The sequence below is a fragment of the Corvus kubaryi genome, unplaced genomic scaffold, assembly GCF_017639235.1.
Source record: "Corvus kubaryi isolate FWS band 111438036 unplaced genomic scaffold, C.kubaryi_AGA036_p1.0 37392, whole genome shotgun sequence".
NCBI lineage: Eukaryota > Metazoa > Chordata > Aves > Passeriformes > Corvidae > Corvus > Corvus kubaryi.
This window is the reverse complement of record NW_024581131.1, coordinates 1,689,599-1,715,845: the sequence shown is the minus strand read 5'-3', so window position 1 is coordinate 1,715,845 and position 26,247 is coordinate 1,689,599. Positions and strand designations below refer to the sequence as shown.

The 26,247-nt window shown below is 40.0% G+C and overlaps 1 protein-coding gene across 2 annotated transcripts in view; it reads right to left on the bottom strand.

Annotated features, from left to right (window-relative positions):
• Positions 1 to 25,385, bottom strand: part of INSC (INSC spindle orientation adaptor protein) — a 132,528-nt gene extending 107,143 nt beyond the window's left edge. Inside the window, exons 1-3 of one of the 2 annotated variants that reach the window (XM_042038690.1) lie at positions 25,105 to 25,385; positions 19,235 to 19,684; positions 18,965 to 19,149 (exon numbers count right to left, since the gene is read on the bottom strand). The gene's annotated coding sequence lies outside the window, so the exon portion shown is untranslated. The remainder of the gene's footprint in view (positions 1 to 18,964; positions 19,150 to 19,234; positions 19,685 to 25,104) is intronic. The other variant, XM_042038691.1, reaches the window with a different exon arrangement.
• Positions 25,386 to 26,247: the final 862 nt, after the last annotated feature.

The window sequence follows — 26,247 nt, the reverse complement described above, 5'->3', positions numbered from 1 at the left end:
AACAATGCTGGCCAGATTATTCAAAAGGCCTCCTACACATAACTCCTGAATTCCTAGGAAAGGCCTGCACATCCTATTTTCTGCAAATCAATTCTTATTGCTCATTTTCCTACCTACCTTCACCCTCTTATGAATTACTACGTTGTAGATTCTAGCTCTACCAGAACCAAACACATTAAGAACATTTTAGTCAAGGTTCTCGATGGATCTAAGCTATGCCAATTTTTACTAGGCAAAGATTGCTCCATTATTATTTGCAGAAAATCCCCTCCCCTTTAAATACTTTTCAGATGCTATGGCAATACAAGAGTAATAACAGTTCTAGACCTTAATAAGCAACACTCTGGTCTTTCAGTCCCTGGTGGCTAGCGCTGCTCAACCTACAGCCCTTCATACAATGTCTTCCTTGTTCACCCTCCTGCTCTCAGACTAAACATATCTGCTGACATTCCCTCTGGTGCACAAGGAAGTGGCTTGGACTTAAATCCTTTAAACCTGTGATGACCCTCTGAAACATTCCACAGTTAATTTCCACTGAAAAATCACCTGCCTGAAAGGCACTGAAATAGACTGCAGGCCAATCCTTCATCTAGTAGTTAAGAAGAGTGAAAACACTTTGTGTGGCGCTTGAAATCACACAGGAAGGTGAAATGATCAAAAGGAAATCTAAAAAATCACAGATGACAAAATGCAAGGACAACATGAACCTGGATCCACATTTTTAATAACTTAATTCACCAGAATAGACTTCTCTACACCAAATAGAGAACATTTATATTTTTCTAGTTCCAAAATCCCCCCAGAGAGCCAAACAGGAAAGCTCAGAGGAACTGAGACATTCAAGGTACATTGCCAGTAAAATTGCTACACATCAAAACACCACCAAGCAGTATTGAGTGTTCAAAATTTCTGCTCAGCTGCTCAGATTTTGAGCAGTTGCTCAGAATATGCTGCTTGGAGTAGCAAAAATTAGAAGACACTGAAGTGGAGGAGGCAGGGGGAGCCCATGTTGCAGCTGAGTTTTCCCTCATCTCTTCACAGAGAAATCTTCCCTTCCCCTGGGCCAGGCTGTAGTGGGCCACTCCCACCAGCAGTGACAACACGGCCAAGTTGGCCTGATAATGTGGCCATACTGCTGCCAAGAAAATACAAGAGCAACGATTGGAAGGAATGATTTGGCCTAGGATGAGTCACTTGACATCACCTCCTCTCAGATGGTGCAGGCAGGAATGTTGATGCTCACAGCTCCTGTCCTCAGCCCCACTTCCTAGCCAGTCCCTGCTGTCCCAAGCAGGGGCCCTGTCCATACTGTGCACAACTTTCTCCAGTACAAGGACATAACTGCTACAAATAGACCTGATTTGCAAGTGTTATTTACAAAGCACCTGAACATCCTTCATATGTAAGTGAAATTATACCAAAATACAGTGCACGATTTCACTCCACCTGAGGCAGGTGCGCTGCATTTGCATCAACATCACAATTCACAGACATTAAGGGTCAGGCACACACATCAGCTGGAAAACAGCACCATGATAAGCAACATGAACAGCCCATCTCTGCTCACATAATATCAAGCCCTGCTTAGTTTTGTTTTGAGCCCTTTTTCCTCTCAAAACCCTTGACATTGTTTTCTAGCTGAAGTAATACTTAGATAAATAAAAAACCAGGCAACATTTCCACATGTGATATTGAGTATGTCACCCTATAACAGCACTTAATTTCATAATTTGTACATGTTTAGATTTAAAAAATTATATGCAGAGTATTTTTAATATAACCAAACACAAGGTACAAAAACTCCCTGAGGGTTTCCAGGTCTCCCACAATGTCAGGAGCTCTTTAATACATCTCCATAGAAGTGGAAGTCCAGAAACTTTTTTTTACATTTTCACAGCAACCAAAGGTCATCTTCATTTCACAAGTCCCACAGATGTTCTCCAAAGGAGAGGAGCTAGAAATGGGAGAGGCAAGAGCATTCAAACACAAAAAGAGTGCAAGAAAATAGATTTAAAAGAAAAGTCTCCTCTGGGGAGGCACTTTCATTGAAAATGACCATGTAAATAAAGAAGATGCACCATGAAAAGTCCCGTTGTATCTCATGCTTAGGACATCAGTCCGTGCTGGAGACAGTAAGTCCCTGGCATGGGGCAATGTTTCAGCAATGATGAGAGCACATTTCAGACACAGCACAGTGTTACATTTTGCAATTCACGTTGGCTGAATTTTTCTTTTGTAAATCAACATAATTTGGCTCTTTTAACATACCTCTTACTTTTCCTTCATTTAATGATTTTTCCAGAAGTGCTTAAAATCAAGGATGTTATAAAACCTGGCATATGAAGCCTCAAATTCCTATAAATAGATGAATATCCCATTTTCTGGAACTCTAATCAGCTTCCACTTTTTATTTCACCTCTATTAGATGGCAATCTCAAGAGCATTTTTACAACTGCTGAATATTCATTGCTACTATTTTCTTTAAAGAAATTCTATTGATTAACTGATTTTCTAGCTTACAGCAAAGTGCACGTCCCAGCTAAAAAAAAAAAAAAATAAATAATGTGGGTATAAAAGTAACAAAGTTTATACCTCATAAGTTGGAAAGATGACAGAATTTCAACAGCAAGTCTCAGTTTGAGAGATGAGTAAAGCTCTGCACCTCACTGACTCTACACTGGTATCTAACAGTGCCATGCATCATGACCTTATTCTAATATTTCTAGGGAAATCCAACTTTTTATCCACCTCATGTTCCCCGATCTACATTTTCCCTGGATGAGAACCAATGTTTATATTAAATAGCTGCTCTAACTCAGGGCTGGCAGGAAGATTCCTGCTGGATAGCATGGACACTTGGAGAAAGCAGAGAGGATGGAGCTCTGCAGGTACACACACACCACAGTTTTGTCTCCCACTCTGCTGCCAGCAATTGCTCCTCTGACCACTTCCAGCTGTCAAACCCCCTCACCAGCACTGCAACAGCAATCTCAAGAGCAGCATCTGCCTTGGGTCTGCCCACGCTCCACTGCAGCCATGCCAGGGAGATGAGCAGCACCGACTCAGGGCTGAAGGCAGCACTGGGAGCCCTGTCCCATGCTCAGTTGTCAAAGTCTGCACTCACCTTTTCACTTGCAAGTCCATGACAATGTGAGATCAAACCAGACTCGCTCTTTGTTCACAGCCATGTTCATACGAGAACTTTTATATAAAAATCAAAGGGACAAAAGTCTCCCACACAACACACACCTAAAATACTGTTACTTCAGCTGTGCCTTGGCAAAAAGCCTAGGCAGCAGCAAAATTTTTCCCTTTAGCTAGCAAACAGACCCCATTTTTCTTTTTACCAGGGCCCACATCCGTATAATCAACTATAGTTTTGGTATCAGCATTTATAGGTTTCATATGGCAAACCACTTCCTCAGTACAGACACAGTTAGTATATTTTCTCATTTTCATTTGGCAGAATAGTTGTGGACTGTGGGAGAGAGTAAGCAGAAACTGTAAGGGACAGAAATCAGATCTAGAAAAACCAAAGTGTGTTTCTTAAGATGAGAGATCAAATATGCAAAAATCACTACACAGAGTGTTTCAAGCTCACTTTTTGCCTTTCTTTTCTCAGTGTAGCTATTGCAGCCACTCAGACCTTCCTGGTGGGATTTCATGTGGATGTATGCAAGCACTGTGTGTAGAGGGACTAAAGTAGCCTCATCACCATCTTCACTACTACAGCAAAGAAAACCAAAGTTTCCAGCACAGGCTAGGTATTCTTCTATCTTCATTTTCTTTCTGTTCTAAACAGCTTAGAAACAAATCAAAACTAAACCCTGTTCCAACAGGCAGGGAGTAAATTTGTCATTTCAACGTTATATTTGAAACAGGAGTTCCAGAATCCAATACACACTCTTCAGGCTCCAAAACAAAGACTGACATTAAATACCATGGCTTTAAAATAAAATAAACCCCCAGTCCTCAGCCTGAGGTGGTATTAGTGACTGCAGACTCCCAGGAGCTGGCTTTTGCCTCTAACAGTTTACACATCAATGTGTGAACTGGTACTGATAAAGACACAAGTTCAAAAAACAGGAGCACATGTTTCAGTCTGTCACTGCTGTGGCAGGGACTGACGTCAATCCTTTCATCTGCCTGCTCCATCACACAACATCAAAACGATTTTTTGTGACACATTGTGAATACTTCTTTTCAAAAAAAACAATCAACCACCCATCCTGAAACACTTCACCTGGCCTGTAACAAACAGCAGCCGGAAAAAATGAAATACCAAAAGGTAAGTCCATTGTTGGTACAATCAAACACTTCCAACTCCCTTGCACTGGGGCTGGAAAGGCATGCTCAAATCCTATATGCAGTGTATGCTTACCAGTGCAGTTTCTTTAGATGAAGAAAGCTCATGTTTCAAAATTGCTCAGATCATGATCTTTGAGAACAAATTGACCTAGTTTTAATTATTTGCAGGCTGGACTCTCAACAGGTTGGTTTTCCCAACTGCAGTGCCTGGGAAAGTGTATAACCCAGCCAGCCCTCAAAGACTTCCCCACAACAGTTTCTAATGGTTTGTTTCTGATTACAGCAAAGTTCTTGTGTAGACATTTTCCACCTGTTTAATCTGTTGGTGGTACTCCATCTGTCTTTTGAAGACGGTTAATGATCAACAGGCCACTTCATTCTACTGAACAAGTCTTAAAATATTTTTTTCCTCCACATGCCAGTAGGCCTCATAAAGCAGATGCTGAAGAACAAAAACCCTCAAGAAATCAGATCAGATTCAAAGGATCAGATTTTAAAATTAAGAAGCATCACAAAAAAAAAAAAATCAGAAATATTTTCCAAATTTGCAAACACTCATTTTCTGGGTAAAATATGGACTCCAGAATAAATACAAAGCTCACATCTGACATATGAACTAAAAAGTTACTTTTCCGAAGTAAAACTGTGTTCTGATATAGATTCATTATGAACATAACCTACAGTGGATAAACAGCTTCTGTTTTACTGGAGGACAGCATGGATATCAACAAAAGAGCAATCATGGAGCAGTGCCAGCTTTCACCAGCTGAAAATATGGCTCACTCCTTTTGCTATAGAGAATTGGAATCTAAAAATACTGTGCTATGGTCCATTATTTTATTATAAATTTACAGCTATTCTACTTGCTCTGAAATTTTTACACTCTGCTCTGAAGTAGGCAACAAACCAGAATTCAGCACATGCAACACAGCAAACTGCGGGGAAAATGCAGCACCTCTGGGTACCACTGCCCCACACACTCAGTGTACTCAAGGTACACTTCCTTTCCCTTGTACACTGGTTTTATTTTGCAGCATTGGACCACTAAGGGAAAATGAAAAGCTGCTTTCCTGTATGATCAGCATAGTCGAAAAGTATATGACCCAGAAGGATAACATTTATATTCTGTAAATATTAAGAATTTATCAATACCAAGCTAGTTTAAAAAAATCGTTTGTTTTCACTATTAAATAAGGTACATGAAGAATAATTTTAAAATCAAAATTATTTGAAAAGATGTCATAAAGCAGAAAAGCATTTAGCTGCTCTTACAAAAATTTTGCAACTTTATCCATAACTTGTAGGAACGAACAATTTATTGTGAGCTGATACTAAAAGAACTTAGACCACACAAAACTTATTATTAAAATCAACTGATATTTCATTAGTTAAAAGAAAAATTAATTACCATCATAATTAAAATAAACTGACTTAAGGAAAACAAAGAACAAATATTCTTATTACTGTGAAAGAAGGCAATGTTCATTTCCAGTCAAAGACTGAGATTTTTATTCTGGCATTCACTTCACCTTGTAACAGTTACAAGAACATTTAAGTCCAAGAAATATAAAAAGTAAAGACATGAACCAAAAGATGAATAAGAAAAAATCCTTCCCTTTTAAACCATAAACTGTTCCTTCAAATTATGTGACTAAAGAAATGCTCATAATTAGGGCTTGAAAGTATTTTTCAAAACTATAAATCGTGACTAGCAAAGAAGGCAGCGCACTAATGCAATCTAGATGTAAAGTTCAATTTGTTTTACACAGCACAGCAGCACATCTTAGTACTTAGACATGACATTTACTTTTCTGTCTTTTAATCCATCCCAATAAACAAGCAAACATTTATCCCATAAGGCACTTTTTCAAGTTCTCTATAGGACTGTTGAGTGCATTCGTGCCTGCTGCACACCTGCAGAGTGGAGGGCTGGAAAGCAGTAAATGCTTTAGCCCCGCACAGATACTTTGCACTCACACTGCATTGAGTGCAGAAACTTCTCATGAGAAAAAAAACAACAAAAAACAAACAAAAATAATAATAATTTTTTAAAAATGCCACATACATATTGCCCAAGACACTTCTACATCTCCCACGTGCTCCCCCTTCAGTAACCTGAACAAAGACAAACAAGCAGAGCTAATGTCAAAGAATTGCTCCAAGAGACCTTTACCATCATTGAATTAATAGACTCACCAGGAAGGGGGTGGATGGTGCAGGGTTCTACTTATTTCACAGTTCTTGTGAATACTGGCCTACCTGCAGACTTGGATACCACCATAGATTCAGATCATTAACCAAAGCCTTGACCAGCAGCTGACATAATGCTGAAAGTAGACTTAATTCCTTTTGCTTCCACTGGAACAAGGAGTAAAAGCTGAGATCATGTTTCATTACTAGAATGGAATTTTTGGAAGAGAAATGAAAGGGCAAATTCATCCCTTTGGAAAACCTTTGCAACCTCAAGATAATAGTCAGGTCTGGGATGTGACTGAGGCAACCAGTATCATATTTTGGGGGCCAGCTTATTGGGTATGCTTCTGTAATTACAAGTTTAAATCTAACCAGCTGGAGGAACAGCAGTAATAGTGTTTATTTCCAAAAGATCTGCATTTAAATACTTTTCTTTTTTCTAGTAAGTAAAATTCTTTATGAAATCATGTCCTCTACGTTTTTTTTTTTTGCTTGTCCCAGTTTTCAATATTGGAAACTGCTGAAGTCCATCTCAGGCAAACAGAGAACCTACAGCTGGAACACCCCCCTTCTGCACTGAAAAACTGCTGTATTCTCCCTCCTTTCAAGCCAAGAGACCCTCAATCAATGTGAAAAATCTGTTTTAGAGGAACAGCAGGAAACCTGCAAGCTACAATAGTGCAAACTGGGCAACTACAGTCCAGGTCCTGCTGCCTGAATCATGAGAGCTCTCCCAGCCTTCCTTCAGCTTTCTTCTCATCAGCCAAAAGAAACATATGCTGTTCTATGCTGTAAAGTCATTTAATTCAGCTAGTTTTGGCAAACAACTAACATCTTTTGAAAAATGCATTGCATTCAGTATTTGCCATCCAGTCTCCCAATTCCTTCTTCGATAATATACAACAACAGCATGAAGAAACTTCACAAAAGGGAAAGGTATCATCACCAGAGAAACACAAAGATGTGCAATGTAATCACGAAACATAAGCAGAATCAAGCTCAACAGCACTCATTTTGTAGAGCTAATCCATCATTTATGATGGTTTGCTGTTAAGTGTGAGTTCTTACAGCTCAGATAAGCTGAGCTCAGCTGAGCTGTTGCTAGATGTGCTTTATCTTTGCCTCCATGCTAAGTGCAAATATAGCTCTCAAAATCACTTTTTTTTTTTTTTTTTTGGCAGGCCAGAAAACAAATAAGTGCTTCTCTGTGATGGCTTGTTTGACAAGACTGCAATTTTTTCTCTGGACAGCCTCAAAGCTGTGCAAGAGGTGTATTTTTCATCAGTATTAGTTTTGCAGGGTTTATTGATTGGTCTCTCTTTTTTTTCCAAGCTCTTTAAACATGTTTGCATATCTAGTAGGAAGAAAATGTAGACTCTTAAATATTATAAAACCCAGTGAATTCTTTCAAGCACCAAAAGAAGCAGGAACTACCAATAGGGAAACAGTATAACCATCTTACAGAATTTTTTAAAAAGCTGCAAATTCAAAGAAATTCTTGCTATAACTTATGCTGCTTAATGTGCAAAGATATTTAAGGTTTCAGTCCTGCCAGGATCCCAATCCAGCAAACTACTTAAGGATGCTCATACGAAACAAAATGAAAAATCTGACAAGTTTAAAACCGGACACCTGTTGAAATGCTTTGCTACATTAGGGCCAGCAGCCTCAGCACTTCCCAGACAAGCTGCTTGTGAGTCTTCACTGAAATCGGTTGTGTTGTCCTTTGACACTTGCCTTTAACTCCCCCAGACACCCCACGGTTTGTGCATGTGCTACCTCTGGCTTGTCTCAGCACAGCTGCTGTTTCACCATTGAAATGCTTAGAGTACCAAGGTTTCTAAGGCTTTGACACAACTCTTGAAGACATTCAAGAGAAATCTGGTACAGAAACTCCTAGTAACAGCAATACTGAATAGAACATGCCCCTCATGCAATAGCTTAGATTCAGAACGTTGTTTTAATGCCTCAGAGGGGATGGCTGCGTAGCCCACCTACCTTAAGGTCTACATGGAAGCTATTGCCCCCAGTAGCTCATGTGGAAGTGACATGCTTTCCATGACATGGGATTTCTCTGCTTAGAGCACAAGTTCCATTCTGTCACTGGTTCTTGTGCAGCCCAGTGAGTCACTCACACCCTGATTCTGCAAAATACACGTCTAGCCAGGAAGATACAGAGTGTGTGCTTAAAGCCAAACCATTTCATTAAGGCTTGAGCATGTTCTTTGTCAAATAAAGCAAGTTTCTGCCATGCAGAAATAACCACATTCCTCTTCACATTCCTTGCTTTGCACTGTTCCTTTATCTTCCAATAACCCTAAGCAATCTAGCTCTCTGCTGCCAGAATTGATAGGGACACTGGACACACTCAAAAACCTGTATTTTCTGGACTAGATGGGAACTCATCAAGTGGAAAAAATTTAATAGCTCTGAGAAAAAATTTCAGTCTATTTTATCCTCTACTGTGTGAACATAACTCTCAGTTAAAGACCATTAAGGTAAATTGAATAAGTCTAAAATGTGAAAATTTGGCCAACACTTTTTTTTTGACAAATTAAATACATACAGATTGTAGCTGGCAATCTATTTCCAATGATAAAGTAAAAGACACAGAAATGGGCTGTACAGACCTTTCACAGCTTTCAAATTCAAAACAAAATACACAGCCACTGAGTCTTTAGACATATGTCTCAATGAAGAAGCAGTACCAAAAATAATGTAGTTGTAGGCAAACGATGGTCTTGCAAATGACAACATGGATTCATGTAGAAAAAAATAACACAAGTGGAGAGGATTTGTGAATAACAAGTTGAACAAGGAACAATTATATCACAACTCAAGCTCAGATAAAAATTAGTTTATCATTTAGGGAAAAAAAAAGGAAAACCAAGAAAAGAGAACAAGGGTAGAAAATAAAGGCTGCTTTTGGTTATATGCAAGTTTGTTTCATTCTTTACCAATATCCTACAGAGTCTGTGCACATACTGTCCTGTTTTTGGTAAAAAGAGGTGATGCAAGAGCTACATATCTGTGGGAAAAGACTGTTCAAACACATGAACACTGTGTCAGCACACTGTGGGGGTGACACAGCATGGTGGCTCACAAGCATATGCAACTTAATCAGTCAGCTTCTGCTCCCCATACAGAAATTACTGGCACAAATGGGTATTTTGAACATCAAAATTGAAAACTCACACTGTGATTTGAAAGGCAGTTTACTAGGAAAACAATATGGTAGGATGTAAAATTGTACCCTCATTTTAATTAAAATAGAAAGAAAAAAGATATTCTTTATCAAGTGAACCTACCAACTTCTTGCCAACACAAGCACTTCATTCCTCACCAAAGTTTTGTTGGACCAGGGAATATTCCTTTGATATTGCAGTGTTAAAAAACCTACCTGGATCTAATGACATTACTACCTATAATTTCTAGTGGCACTTTAAAGGCTGGACTTTCAAGGTGCTGTTGCAGAAAAGTATAAGTTACAGCCACATACAGTGAGACACAACAAGTTTCATACCAGTATTTTCAGCTTGTGAACTGATACTGATCAGCTCTGAACTGTGATGGATCCCTGTCAACTGAGCTGACTTGCACAGAACTTTGGCCACCTGCTCAACATTTAAACAATCTCACTGAAGACCCATTCTGCATCACTTTTTTACTTCAGAAGAGTATTTTGGACAAACCATAAACAATGAGTGTTTTCCCACTATTTCCTTATATTTTAGTGTATATATTTAGTGTATTTAGTATATTTATATTTAGTGTATTTACTGTATTACTGGTTTTGATCTATTTGCATAATAGTTGAGGGCAACACTACAAAATAGTGCTCACAGTCCAAGGAGAGACTGCACCCAACTACCATAAGAATCAGAGCCACATCTGGCTACTTTTTGCTTTAAAGGGGCATGAGAATGAGCATAGCTACTTCTTGGGCTCATTAAAGGCAATGCCTCATCTTTCTTAGCAGATTAAACTGAGAGTAAAAGGCAGAGGAGGGCTTTGTTCACTCTACACACGCTGTGTACTTGTGCAGAAAGGCAAAATCTGATTGTTTTAGTAACACATTGAAGGTTACTGCCCTCCCTGATATCACACTGCCTGCTCAAACAAGCAAGGTTACTGTCAAACTGAGACATCAGACACTTGTGCTAAGTTTATCAAGCAGAAAACCTTTCTGATGGCACCAAGAGAGCTTTTATCCATCCAAGATATTAAAGGGACTACAGATATTTCATAGAATCATCAAGGTTGGAAAACACCTCCAAGATCATGAAGTCCAACCCTTGATCGATCACCACATTGTCAACTAAACCATAGCACTAAGAGCCACATCAGTCATTTCTTCAACACTTCCAGGGATAGCAACTCCACCCATTCCAAACACTCAACCATTTCAGTGAAGAAATTCTCCTGATGTCCAGCTTGAACCTCCCCTGCTGCAGCCTGAGGCCATTTCTTCTCATCTTGTCATTAGTTGCCTGAGAGAAGAGACCAACCCCACATCTCTTCTCAGGTGGTTGCAAAGAGCAAAAAGGTCTCCCCTGAGCCTCCTCTTCTCCCAGCTCCCTCAGCCATTCCTCACAGGACTTGTGCTCCCTACCCTACACCAGCTCTGTTGCCCACATCTGCAGAACTGAATCTATTTTCACTCATAATTAGATTTCTACTAGACTTTTCATCATTTTGTGATTAATTTACCTAACTGGCCATCCACTATTTTTTTATAAATATATTAAGAAACCATTGTGCATTTAATTACTTCTCATGTGAACATATCATTACCCACACAAACTAAAATCAGAGTAAATCTCTCTTTTCAAGGTGGTGTCACCTTCCATGGCAACACTAAAATGGACAACATTATAAAATACAAGTTTTAAACTGTATCCTGTTTTTCTCCTATTAATACCCGACAGGTGCATGGAGTACAGGCACTATTCAGACCACCATTTAGACAAAACAAAAAGTCAGCTTTTACAAGCCCTGTATGAGGGGCTGCTTTATGTGATTTATTACAGCAGAAGCCACATAAAATGCAGTGTGTGGTCTTTGGGAGAGAAGGCCTTAGGTAGTGATGCTGCAGCAGGAAGGTTTTGCAGCCTTCCCTCCACCACACGAGAGCAAAGCCATGGATCAGACCAGGACAAGCAGAGTGAATACAAGACAGGCCTCTCCTGAACTCCAAAGAACTCTGAGGAGGAGACAAGGCTTCCTATATTAAATGGGCTGCCAAACAGTGATGTCAGCCAAGCTTTGGGATTGTATTTCCCTGGGTCTTTTTAATCTCTTCTTCACCAAATCAACACTACATTGTTCAACAATAAACACAGCTGATTCCATCCTTTATGCAGAATGAAGCAAGTGTTTACCAGCTGTCTCAAAGTCATGAAAGAGCAAAAAGAAAAACTGAAGTATTTGGCCATCCTAGTACATCAAACCATCAAAGCATTAGAACAGGTTACACTTACTTCTATGTTAATGTTAAAGAAAAATAAACTAACAGTGACCTTGGACTACATTTATATAATAAAGAATTAATCTACATACCTGTAAAAAGTTGGTCATGAAAAAATTGACTTGACAGATTAGCTCTACAAGAATAGAAAGCTGTCATACTTAAAGGCTGTAACATAGCTCTCCCCCACAGCTTCTGGCAAAGGAGAGACTGACACAACTTTTCAACATCCCTAGTTAATACATTGGCAAAAGGCAGAAGAATTTATATGCCTCTTGTGAAAGGTTTCGTTAAAATTGCATCTATTTTTGCAGCACATCTTATAAATCCAAATCCATCTGCAAATATCCCTCAGTTTCCAGAGCACTGAAGCCATCAGGAACTCAGCTCATCTGAGACCAATGACGAAAATCCCTGCCTTCCCACGTGCTCTGTGTCATATGCAGATTGCAGATTGCCTGAAAAAATAAATAGCAAACCCCTGACAAAAAGGCAAGGTAGGGATTTATTCTTGCTTTGCTTGTAGGTACCACATATTTGAGCTTGAACTCCAAAAATTCCAGGAAGCCAAAGAGCAAATCAGAACAAACAAATCAAGCACAGCACTGTTTTCCCAGGCCTGCCACAGCGAACCTGCTCTTTTAACAGTTCCTGTAGGAAGTGGTTTCCTTGCACATTGGATTTAATTTCAAATGTTTGAGACCATTGCCTACTTAGAAACACTTTTTGGTCTTTCTTGACTCCTGGATCACATTCTCATGTGTGCCTCAGACTACATGAGGCTTTGGGTATTCACTAGTTTATTTTTGCTGTAATTTACCTTGTATTTACCCTTCCTACCTATATGTTTAAATCACTTAAGAATGAATAGCCACAAACCTTCCTTGGAAAGGCATTACAGTATGTGCTGTGAACTAACTTTTCTCATCAGACACTTATGAAAACCTGGCTCCACAAGAACACTTATCAGAGAAACCCCCAAAATACACTTCCCTACACTCACCACACCACAGTATGTGATGTGCCACAGCCATTTCCTCCTCCTGAGGATGCACATAATTGTGGTATCTGAGATAATGCTGCAAGCATGGAGAAATGTTAACTTTTGAAATGGAAAAATGATAGTTTGTACAGTAATTGCAGGCTATCATAAATGCCAGAGTTACTTAACTGCAAGACAGAACAAAGGCTGGCCCCAGTTTGAGGCAGTTAAACTCCACAGCAATCAAAATAAAAATAAAAAGTCTTTGACACAAATGTGTTTTTTTGTTTTTTACTGGAAACTGTGAAGCAGTTCAGCCTCAATAAATCAGAGGTTAAGCCAAGCCAAACTACAGGTCTCCCCTCCAAGAAGACCCTGCCCTGGGGGCCTTTGGGCTTTCTGGGAAGGGGAAAAAAAAAAATAAATAAATAAAAGATGAACATCCACAAACTTAAATATTCTTTCCAGAAATACCAGCCATCAGCCAGGTCAAAGGGAGTCAGGCATTGCTTTGCAGAGACCTGGAGCCATGACAGAATTCGTCTGGTATTTCAGATATGATCTCATCACCACCCATGGGCACTTCGTTTGTGGAATCAAATCCGCAACAAGTAATGAACATATCGATTTGGCAAATAGAGTTGCACGTCAGTATTTCTCCAAAATCTAGAGTTATAGTTACTTATATCTAGTATATGCAACAACTAATAAAGCCATTGAGCTACTACAGCCTGAAAGCTCAAATAATACTTTTAAAACACTGAGATGGGTCAGTTGCCTCCTTAAAGCAAATCCCTCTTTAGCAATATTTTTCAATTTTTGCCTCCCTATCTCATTTTCTTCAAACCAATTACCACTGTGTCCATTTCTTCAACGTATTTTGGAGGTACCTACGCTGTGAGAGGGGAGAGAGAAGGAAAAAAAAAGAAGTGTTTTAAATTGAAAAAATCTTTATAAATCTTGAATACATTTTTAACAAAAACTTGAGGCAGTGTGAAAAAGTCTTTATGTATTATACTTTTATAGGAACTTTTCTCCCCAGGTTAGTTCTTGTTATTAAAGAGTTCTAGCTCCTTACTCTTTTCCCCCTTCTCCTCTCCTTTCTGACACACTGTATTCACTTTTGAAAGGAATTGGGAATTTTGAGCCCTTTCCACACCTGGTGTGTTAGCTGCTACAGACACCTTTCATTAGCAGACAACATAAATGGTACTTGAAGCCATAATGGTACAAAACAATATTCTAAAGGAACAATTTATTCATGTGATAAGAAGTGCCTCATTTATTTTCCATAGAAATAGATTTGATTAATTTACTTTTTCTATTTTGAAAGCTCAATTAAGCTGTGGTCTGCCTTTGACAAAATGGTACAGAGATTCACAATACTATACAAAGTTTTTGTTTGGTTTATAATAAGTTTTATTTACTACTATTTTATGATGTAGTTTGTTGTGCTCCAGTTTTGAGAGGGACAGTTTCCGTTTTCTGCTGAAAATAGAAACAAATAATGAGACTTCCTAGCTGGATCCAAAAAAATGCGAGATTCAAGAGAAAAGCCAAAATTATCTCATTAAGTGCAAGAGCTGTCGACTAGGATCATAAAGGCAGAAACCATGAAGAGGAACTCAAGGTATAGGGAACCTGATTAAATCTAAAACTGTTCTTCTGTCTGTCCTTGAGGCATTATTGCCAGCCTCTGCACAGAAATAACTCCAAAATCTGCCACCAGGTGTTTGTGAAATAACCTCACTCTAGGAAAATGCACATTTTTATAAGTACCTCATTTAGATGGTATGTTTATCCATGGAAACCACCCAGGAACTACAAGAAGGAAAAGAATATTCTTGAATCCAGTGACATTATCTGGATCACATCCTGCCACCAGGTCATTTTTCTGTGTATGTGGGGTTTTAGTGGGAGGTGGAACAGAGCACTAGTCCATGAGCTCTGGCACTGCTCTTGAGCACTGCACAGCGGGCAGCTGCATTCTCACTAAAAGTTATAACTCAAAAGAGGCAAAAATAGTGTTCACCTCATGCAGTCTATGAGTAGGATCATTTTTAAAAAGCAGTTTATAGGATTCTGAAGTTCCACTGTTTTTTTCACCTCTAGAACAAGGCTTTTGCTTTTCTTCTTTTGTCCTAAAATAGCTCCCTAAAGACAACTGAATGAAGAAACTTGATAAAGAAAGTAAATTTCTCTCTCATCTATTCATCCAGTAACAAAACAAAATCCTCAGCACCCAGAGAGCAGCCATCCACCTTTGACTTTAGTTTGGACAAGGACTTGTGCTGCAACCAGAACATTTCTGTCAATCTACATCAAACCTCATCTTGATTATTGCCATGCCCAGATCAGCATCAGAAAGTGGTGGTTTGACTTCCACTCATCACCATGATGGGAGCATGGAAGATCCAGAAGCATTAGAAATTTAAATGATCAAACTGAAAGAGATTCAACACCTCTGTCCTCCCCATTTTTCGTATTTGCCCTATTTTTGTTTTTAAAAAAATGCAGCAGTGGCACATTCATAACTATGACCAAACTGTTTCACCACTTTTGTACTTTATTATGAACAAGCAACACTAACAGGTGAGTAAAAGACTTCATAGTAGTACTGAAAATTTACAGCATTTCCTCTCTTTGCTTTCATATCTGCACAAAACCCTCTCCATGACGCTCAGACTGAGACAATGACTCTATTTTTGTCACATTGCCACCCTTCAAACCAACAAGACACTTACCAGCACTGCAATTTACTGTTACATTGTTTTGGACCTGTGTGTAGTACCCAGGCCTTTTTCATCATTGACCTTTCTGCAACTTGTGCTGGGTCCTGCAGAATATCGTGAAAATAATTTCATAAATCAAAACTTTTGCTGCAGATTAACAGGTCCAACAGGAGATAATCTTTACTGCACACAGCTATTCCAAAGGTCTCAATGGGAAGTTGTACTCTTTTTTGGATCAACAGAGAGTGAGGGCTTGGGGATCATTTTAGAGACAGAAAAGGAAAGCAGATTTGGAGGGCTGAAAAGAAGAAAGTGGGGGAGAGGACAGATTCATACTACTCAGAAGAGGAATACTAACTCCAAGTTATTTACTAAGGAATTTACACCATCTGCTGTTTGACTGAAACAGCTCTCACATGTGTTGGCTGTATTAATCCTAACATACACCTAACATTTTCCACTCACACAGTAATTATGAGGCAAGCTTCTTTTTTCACACTCCATTCACCCCTAAAAATAAACCCAGCTAACATGCACACCTATTTCTAGTTGAGCAGAAAAAAAAACCAATTAAAAATCACCCCACCTTCCAAAGCATAGAAAACCAAATGCTAAATGGGATTCAATGCAAATATGCATCCCTTGTTATGACAATAGGTCATTCATTACAAGTTCAGTTGCAGCTTCTAAGTGCAAAGCACATATTGCACATATAGAACATAATCACAATTTTGTCTCCAAATTCTGCATTTCATAGGCAGTTCATTGCCTCTCCATTCACAGAGGACAAAAAAATAGCAGTGAAAGCTTAGAGGACACTTTACCAGGAAGCATACTGAAGATTTATCCCAGCTTCAAACACATTACTAATTTCAAAATTACACTGGACTAAAAAAGCAGTGATTTAGATTTGCCCACCAAATCATCCAGTATTGACTGTCCAGCCAGCTGAGGCTTGGTTTTGTTTCTTTTCTTGTGGTAACTCATTTCCCAAGAGCTGTACTCTTTTGCACAGGTAGTGCCTCTGCAGCAGGGCATTCAGGATCATCATACTCAGTGATTGCTATGGATTCCTACCTACAGCATTTTTCTGAGGAATACAGTTAGGAAAGGGAAATGCATTCCTAAAGTTACTAGGCCAGTTAATCCTTAACATATGGAACAGAGAAAGGTAGTTTTCTGTCCGGGAAAGCTTTCTCACAACTGGCTTGTAGAAAGGCTAATGTAAATGATGAGAGTAAGGTGGTGTTCCAGCCAAAAACATTGAGAATATTTTCAGAGACAATTTGAGGATGCTGATGTTTTAAATCCTCTCCTCCAAGGCGTTTTTTTAATGTCCAAGATTATAAAGCCTTAAATCCACATCTAGACCACAAGTTAATAAGAAGGACACCTATATTTTTATTAATTCATATATGCAGACTACAAGTAGTAAAACCCCTACACCTGGGACAAGACAAAATTCTGCAATGGATAGGCTCACTGTATGAAAAATGTGCTATATCACATCAAAATGGGCTTCTTGTTCTAGGACAGAAACTGTCACTTAGGCTCTAAGTAATATAAAGTTCAGAAGAAAGTCTGAGTCCATAAATCACAATTTGATTAAACATCAACAAGTGTTCAGTGGCCCAGTTTCAGTACTCTCAGAGCATACTGAATTAACTGGCAGCAGAGCTTTGTACCTACACAAGGGAACACTGTACTTTCCTAAGTAACAACTCTCCTCACATCCACAGGGAATGACAGGGACCAAGTTTTATCAAAGATAAAAAGTCTGAACCATCTTTTGAATTGTGTGTTGCCTATTTTCCAAATACAACAGCAAGGAATTACACCAAGACTATGAATTACTTGACTTCCCTTAGATGATGAGATCTAACCACAAAAGAACCTGCTGTGTGTTTCTAGGTTTACATCCAAGTGGCACATGCTGAAAGACATCTGTTGCTTACGCATTTTTCAGGCTGTTGTTGTTTCCATATATGTTTGTATAGTCATACACTTATAAACACACTTTTATTTAAAATAAATCCAATCCTAGACCTCTTGAAAATGAAGCTATCCTTTTTTCTTTTTATATAGAAAGTTTTGGCTCATTACCCAGCACCGCTTCCCACCTGGGCAATGGCTTGAACAGACAATGATTCTGTGGGCTCCAGTTCCATTCACTTGAAAAGCCACAAACTTCAGCTGTCTTTGAGAAAGTGAATTATTCAAAGCTGTGTGGCTTAGTGGCTACAGAGTATTTTTTTAGGGTGCAGTATTGCTATGGACAGAAGTTTTGGTGGTAGGTTGTTTAGGTTTTTTCTGAAGATTAGGTAGCGCCATTTTGTAGTTTTTTGAAGTCGACCAAGGGGAAAAACAAAAACACAAGAAGAAACACTACTAGATAGCAGATTCACCACTCTCTGCAAGTCATAGCCTTAGGAACACATCCAGCAGACACATCCAAGAAAAAATCCAATATAAAATCTGAACAAACAAAGCCAGAACCTCCTCTTTGCAATTTACAGATGCTCATTGCAGAGCAGGGCCAAGCACAGGGTTTTAGATTTGAACTTTTAAAGGCCTTTCCCCACACAAGGGAGGACACATGTATATTTGTCATACATACACAGTTTCAAAGCTCACTCAGCCTGAGGGAAGGTACATTGGATACTTAACTAGATTTAAGTATCTTGAAATCATTCTCAGATATCTATTTCAGTTACTGCAAACACTTAGTTTAGAGTATAAATTAGAGTGCTAATGAAGAAAGATTTTGGCCCTGAGCCTCCAGCCTATGCAGATCATGAGACAAAGACAAACTAAATGCCCAGAGGAACAAGAGGCAAGTTGTCCTCCCCACTTCTGCAGCCAGGAAGGAAATCCAGGGTAAAGCTTGGGCAGCCTCCTGTAACACGCACTAAACAGCTTGCTGTCCCTTAGCCTCTGTTGGCAAAGGCTCCTGTGGAACAGCAGTGACAACAGAAGTTTGAAGAGCTCCTGGGAGGCTGTGCACAGGGAAAGGAGAGCCTGTGGGATGTTACTGCAATGCTGTACCTCCAAACAATACTGAACAAAAGGTTCTGAGCTGCCCTGAGAGCCAAGCAGCCACTGCCCTCAGGAGCATGGCCAAGCAGCCTTGCCTCTCCTGCGAAGAGGGGCTGGCTTCACGGAGCTTAACTGCAGAGCCAGCAGGTAATGTTTCACTGTCATCATCTAGCTCCACACACAGCCCTGTTTTCAGCTTCAAAATCCCCACCAGAGAGTCAAATCCCCAGAAGCAGCCATACTTACACAACCTCCAGGTTCACAGAGATAAACCATGGCCTTTCTCTCATACGTTGGAGCTGCCACTTTCTCTTCCTGTCTCAAGGTGCTCTCCACGGTGGTGGTCAGTCAGTGACATACACTAATTTCCCATTTGTCAAGCACCATTTAAAGCCTGTGCTCCACAAGTTGCTGAATTCAGACACCAGCTTCTCTGTAAAAGGCACAAAAAAAAGTACTCCCCTTAACTTCCACTCTCAAATACTTTCCAAGCTTAGTGGTGTAAATATAACCCACCTGTGCAAGCTGGGAAAAGGCACAGGTTGTGCTTGTCAGCACCAAAAAGCAGTGGAAGGGGAGCAACAAATAAACAGCTGTGACAGAGGAAAGCTGTCCTGCTCGCAATCAAGTCAATGGCAAAACTCCCAACAAGAAGCAGTGTTGCACCCCGCGTTGGCAGCCAAGAGCTCAGTGTAACAATCTTGCTTTTCTTGTGTCTTCCTGTGCAGCTTTCTAAAGGAAAGACATTCCCAGTGTGTTCCTTTCATGGCGTATCCCTTATCTTCTGCCTGGAAACACAAGAAAACTCATTGTGCCCAGACCCTGCGCTGTAAGGCTGATCGTGTTTCAGTACAACTGATAAATAAAGAAAAGCCTTACATGGCAGTCTTCATTCAAGACACTTAAATCTGCAGCTTCAAATCCGCTTTATGCGCTTTCAGTCACGTCAAAGCAAAACGCTTTCCCCTAGAAAAAAATGAGGATGGTAGGAAAAGCCACTGGGTTCTCCTGGCCCATTTAACAAATGAAACACTTACTTTCTGTTTGGTGTAAAGTGACAGCTGGCTTATTAGAACTGACACTGATCCTCCCGAGAGGATTTCAGGGAGCGAGTCATACAGGTGAAGGTCAACACAGCAAAGGAGTTAGATGAAGAGAGGAAGGAAGCCACTTCCTCCTAAGGACAGAAATTAGCTAACAGAAAAGCTATTACTAAAGTGGCCCTCGCACGTTGGAAATACACTACTTGTAATATGTTCTGTTCCCAAGAAATACTTCCAAGACACTTTTTGAATGCAAGTTTTTATGCCTCGTCACCAGCTCGGTGTGCTGCAGTGAGGACCCCAGTGCAGTTTCCACCTGCAGTAAGGGCTCTGTGAGCACAGCTTGCGCCCTGTCACTGTCTGACTGACGCAGTATCAAAGGCAACACATGAAATATTCCTATTTATTAATCATACATCACTTCTGACATATGTGACAAGGATCATTAACATGGGATGACATATTTTAGAGTGGATGAGACAACAGACACAGCCATACTGCCTGAGTGAGTTTTAACCAGGCACACACAGGCAGCTGCAGATCTTCATGAGTGCTCTGGCTCCCTTAGCAGACCTTCAGCAGGCCAGAGGAATAAAGACTTTAACCAAGGGATGATCAGTTTTTGCCAAGGTTTGTTCAGTACTCCTGCTTTTGCCTCTCTGGGTCTAGCCCTGGAAATGACCTCCCTGCAGCACTGGGACCTTGGCAGCTGCTGCCTGGAGAAGCAAGATTGCATCCTCACAAGGGGAGACACAAAGCTGGCGAGAGAGGGTGTATCTGGTGCATAGCTATGGAAAGAAATGGGGGTTTAAACCCTGGCGAGAGTCAGAATTCCTGCCTCAGACAAGGTGCACTGTCTTCCTGTGGCAAATCCCTAATGGGAGATAGAGCCCATGCTGCCCAGATGACCTGATTTTTATTCCTTTTCATGTTTTCTCTGCTGAAATTACAGCAGTGAAACATTTTAACTAGCCCTGCTCCTCTGCACTGAGCAGGGCAGCATATCTCTGTCCCAGCTAACACACAAAGTCAAATCAAGGATTTGGGTGCTGCTCCCCATGGACCTGAGCTGGACAGCCTGACAGCCTGGCATGGGCAAGGCAGGATGGCTGTCAGCCACCAGGGACTGTGCTCCAGCTCAAAGCCAGGGCTGACTTTTTTTGAGAATTCTTGAACTAGGCCAATACCAAATTACTTTTTTGTGAGCCATTCCTTGGGAGCCCTCACAGCCAGTGGGTTTGTTACACCTTTCACAGTTTGAGAGCAAGAGAACAGCAGAAAGTGCTAAGTCCACCCTCAATCAGCACCGCCCCCTCTGGAAAACTCTTACTCTGAATATTTCAGTTCACGTCCAGCACTGGTTTTAACTCCTTCCTAACCAAGAATACAAAAAGCATCAGAGTGAGCAGTTTCTGGCTCTCAGAGACCCATCACCATTTTAGTTTACCCTAAGAATTCTAGAAGTCAGTGACTTCGGATTTGCAAATCGAGGTCACTAAATTAATCTGACAGGTACCAGCATCTCCAGTTTTAATCTCATCCCTCTCCAGGCATGCTTGTATGATACAAGTTCACAGATTTTATTATTATTTCATGTAGATATGACTTACTTAAAATTATGAGGGCTTTTCCTGACCAAGGACAAATTTATGTGACTCTACTGACTACACTGGCACTCTGCCAGGGTGCAGTGTCTGGCGATATGAGCATTTAAAAACAGCATAATTTCTCTAGAAGTAGCTTTTCCCTGGTCTCTGTTAGATCTGGGGGGAAAAAAAATCTCAGTAACTCTGAATTATTGCAATTTTGATAAGCTGTAATTCTGGTATCAGAAATTATCATGTGCAGCTCCACATGAAAGAGCTCACAACCACCAAAACAAGATTTTTGTCACTTGAGCTAACTGAGGATGAAGGTGTAAAAATAAGAATGTTTGAGAAGGAAATTTGATTCCACAGGTTTTTTCTGTATGACAGGAGAGGTAGGCAGGTTTAAATTCACAAAATGTTCTAAATTTCCTAGGTGACTTAGAGTGACACAGAGCAGGTGTCTTATCCCAATATGTCTCAATTTTCCCAGAAAAATATGAGTCAGAAATCCACCTTTCCAATTCTCAGTCCTCATGAGAGCAACTGGATTCCAAGGGTACACTCAGAAATATGCAAAGAAAGGCAGGATCTGAGAAAAGTTTGGCTTAGCCCTAAATTTTTGCAGAGTCCCAGTGATCTGCTCCAGTTTCAATCAATAGTTTCAATTCTGATGCTCTGGATTATATCCTGATCTTAAGCACATCTCCATGGAAGACCCCAAGGAGTAGTTATAGCTAATCAAATACATTCCTTAGCTCTACACAGTTTCTGTGAAATAGCACTTGCATACTATTCACAGCTAATATAGAGCGCCCACTCAATTGAATATCGGAGGTAGAAATAAACTAATAGCTAGCTCTAATCTCTTTTAAAGGTCACAAGCCTGCTAAAATGTTTTCAAGCATGAGCCTACCCAAAAGCTGTGGATCTCTTTCCTTCTGCTGGGATCACAGCATGACATGCTTTCTCTCCCTGCGGAGCTTCACCTGCAGAAGTTCAGGCCTTTCTAGGGCTTTGTCTTTGGAATCTGAGGTCTGCAGAATGAATGTCTTTCACCAGACCATCTGCTCCCTGCTACCTCCCACCCCATGGACCTCTGCAGATGGAGGGTTGGAGTCCAGGAAGCACAGGGGCCATGGCAGGGAAAGAACTGAGCTGCTGTAACTAAGCACAATCCATTTACAAGTCCAATTAGAAAAGTTATGGTTAATCCCCCCTCCTGGGAGGCAGGCAGGCAGGCAGAAGCAAAGAAGAAATCTTGTTTAAGAGATAAGAACAACCGTATCTAATCCCAGCTGAAGTTCTTCCCTTTGTGCTTAGCTGAAGTTACTCCACTGGGTCCTCTGTGTGGCTCTCCCAAACTAATCCAGCCTTCATCTCATGACCTGTGTTACCCAAAGAGACTCTTCCAGTAATCCAGTGCACAGGTACATCCTCTGAATTTCCTTTTGGACAGCACTGTTGCCCCTGACAGTCTCAGAGACCCCTACAAAGGGCTAAGACACCCCCTACACCCTGAAACATTTCCATATGGGCCAGTGCCATGGGTTTTATGGCCCATTAAGACCAGGTAGCTACCTGGGGAGATGACTGAAGAATGAAGAATGGAGTTAATTGGGCCAGGTACACAGGAGGCAAAAGAAAGTTGGCAGGCGGTCGCTTGCTCCACTCTAGCTGATTATCCTGGTAGTAAACCTTGCACTCTGAGACCACATTTGCTTTCCAGGCCCAGGAAAGTATGTGCTTCCTCCTGTGTTCATTAAGTTGGTATGAGGACTGGTACGCAATTCCTGCAGGAAAAATAAAGAACTTTCTATGGCTGTGCCATCCTGTGTGTGCCTTTCCAGCAACTTGCTTCAAGCCAATTTTGTTTCCTCTTTGATCACCAGAACTTTCTGCCAGAAATGACACGTTAAGTATTTGGCATTCGAGAAAATAAATAAGAAAGGTCAATGGGTAAAAAACATGTCCACACACAGAATGACAGTCCTGAAGAAACTAGGAGCAATGTCAGTGCCCTCTGGAAAAAAATCACACAGGCCAAAGGATGACTGCCAAAAAATACTAATTTCTTTTATTAGACAGTGCATGTCTTAACCCCATTTTCCTTAATGCTTTAGTAGACATTTTACCTCATATGACACTGATGAAAACTTAAAGCCACCTCAAAGAGTACAAGGGTGTACAAAAGAAGAAAAGAAACACTTTTCCATCTTTACCAAAGGGGAGGAAACAAACCTTTGTTTGTTACAGGTAGTAAAATGCTAAAAACGCATAATCTGTTTTTCAGTCTTCCAAGTATTCTCCCTACATACAGCCAGGTAGACCTACCAAACCCATTAAATATTTCATTTTTGTCTCTTTCTACACATGCAGCACAATTTCAACATCCAACAAAGTATACATTTTTCCTGGTGAGATTTTCAAGAAACAAATTAAAATCAAACTGTCCAAGGACTGGAATCCTGCAACATAAAACTGCAAACATTTTTGAGGTAAATATTATATTCTTGTGTCAGTCAGCTCCAGGGAGATTCATCATACATATTTACCCACAGGGACAGATTTTTGGAATATCAAACCCCAGATATGTGGGGTTTTACACAATATTATGAAAATTAAGTCAGATTTTATGTTATTCTTGTATCTATCAGCCTTGACTTTAAACCACATGCTCCATTTAGTTAAAGAAAGAAGGGAGAGAAAAAGCAGAGAACAAAGAGGTTTCCATGAAAATGGCCCTGTTTTAGGAGGAACCTGGTACATCTGTCTTTACACTGCCAACACACTTCCCCACCCTATCTGGACATAAACCACTTTAAACAAAAGCCATACATATACCATTACAGCTTTTTTTTTTAGTCTGCCTGTAGAAACTGCCACATGTGCAACTGAGAAAAAGTACCTAACCCAGTAATAACTTTTCCTTTCCAAGAGGAAATACTTGCCACAGCGTATGCAAGGTTTATAAATACAGAAAAAAGTTCCTAAAGGCTGAGCTATGTTCACTTTCCACAGGCATCAGATAAGACCATTCACACAAAATGAAGGTATCATTCCAAATAAAGTAGCAACACAAAAATGTACACTGAGATACAGAAACACAAGCCCTGAACAGCAGGAGAAATCATTCAAAAAAGCCGTGTTATCACACACACATTCACCTCCTCTCTTATATTCAAAGCATATGAAAGTTCCAGCCTAAAATGCACTGACAGAAAAAGTTGCTCAACTGCCTATACTTCACATTTAACACACTCACTGCCTTTACTAAGTGCCTCTATGGGTTTAATCTCACAGACACCTCAGAGGACTATGGACAAATATTATCACCCAATAGCAATTACCATTTCTCCTCATTTTCTTGTTGTATATACCAACAAATATCCTTTCTCTGCTTTTCCAACTGAAGCAGCCAATTACCTGCTGTGCTTGGTAAGCTCCCATCCACATTCCCCAGGAAAAGGATAACGTGCCGTGCAGCACAGTGAGGAGAGCTCGCTCAGATGCAAAATAATTCCCAACTTACCCAAGTAAAGTCTCTCCACTGCATTCGCAGGCTGAGTTCTGTGTTAACTGTATTTATTCACCACTGAAAGACTACACTTTACAGTTATAACCCTGGCAAATACTGAGCATTTAAATAATTCTGCTTTTTCTTATCTGCACAAAGGGGTTTTATTCCTCTACCACAGCTGTACACAAAAGAATAGAGTGCCATTTCAAACCAAAACTCTCTGAAGTTACTACTTACCAGCTTGTGATTATATATTCGGTAAGCCCGGAGAGCTGAAAAGATTTTGTTGCAGGAGACAAAAGTTACAAAAAAGCAGGCAGAGTTAACAAAAATGAAGGGAAACTAGCATAAATCCTCTCTTCATTCATCTACTTAAATGTTCCTGAAGAATAGAAAGGACCTTAAAGAAACTTCTCTCAGCAAAGACTACATCCTCTTGTCAGTCAAACCCTGCATAGTTTCAGCTAGGCATCCGTCCAAAAAGACATGGAATTATTCTATTTTTGTCTCCCAATGCAAGTGGAAACATTTTTACAGATTTGTGGTGAGGATTTCAATTTTTGTAGTGGTCAGCTAGTAGAGGAATGTAATTAAAGACCCTGATAAATGTAAGATAGTCCAGAAAGGAGGAACTGGATAAATTTGGAGATAAATAGCAATTCCATTACAATACAGTCTGATATAAAAGCTCATTAAAAACTTTCAATGAGGTTAAAAATCCAGATGTGTTTTACTGGAAGAAAGTTGTAAAAACCTTTTCTTTTAAAAGAAGATTGTTGTCAGTACTGAGACACTAAGACAGTTTCAACAGACGTAGGCTGATATTTTTTAATCAAATAATTTTAGTAAAGAAATTTAATGATATAATGCAGAGCACTAAAAATTTGGTTTACCACCCATGTTATGTCTGGTATGTTACTGGTTTTACACGACACAGGTGTTTCCTGAGAAGTACTTCACATTTTGCCTATTGCTGTCTTAAAAAATAAACCTTCTAAACTTCTGGCTTTGTAAAGTAGGAAAATATTTTGGAAATTATGTTTGGCTTCTATTGCATTTAATTTTTACTCTTCTTCTATCAGTAAGAAAGTATGGCCATTTCCCATGTACATTCAGTCTGGAAGCTGACTCTGAAACTCAGTGTACATCACGACTGATCCATGGAGCTCTTCAGATCTGAACTTTCCTCACAAGGGAAGCTTTTAGTTCAATTCCCCAAAACTCTGTCATCATCGAGGAGGCTGGACTTTTGTCCTTGCTGCCTTCTGCTCTCTGCTCCAACTTCCTCATCCACTGTCCCTTTCACAGGGGCTGCTATTCTGCTCTCATCCATCCGCCTCTGATGTTCTCCATCACTGCCCTTTTCCATTATGGACTGAT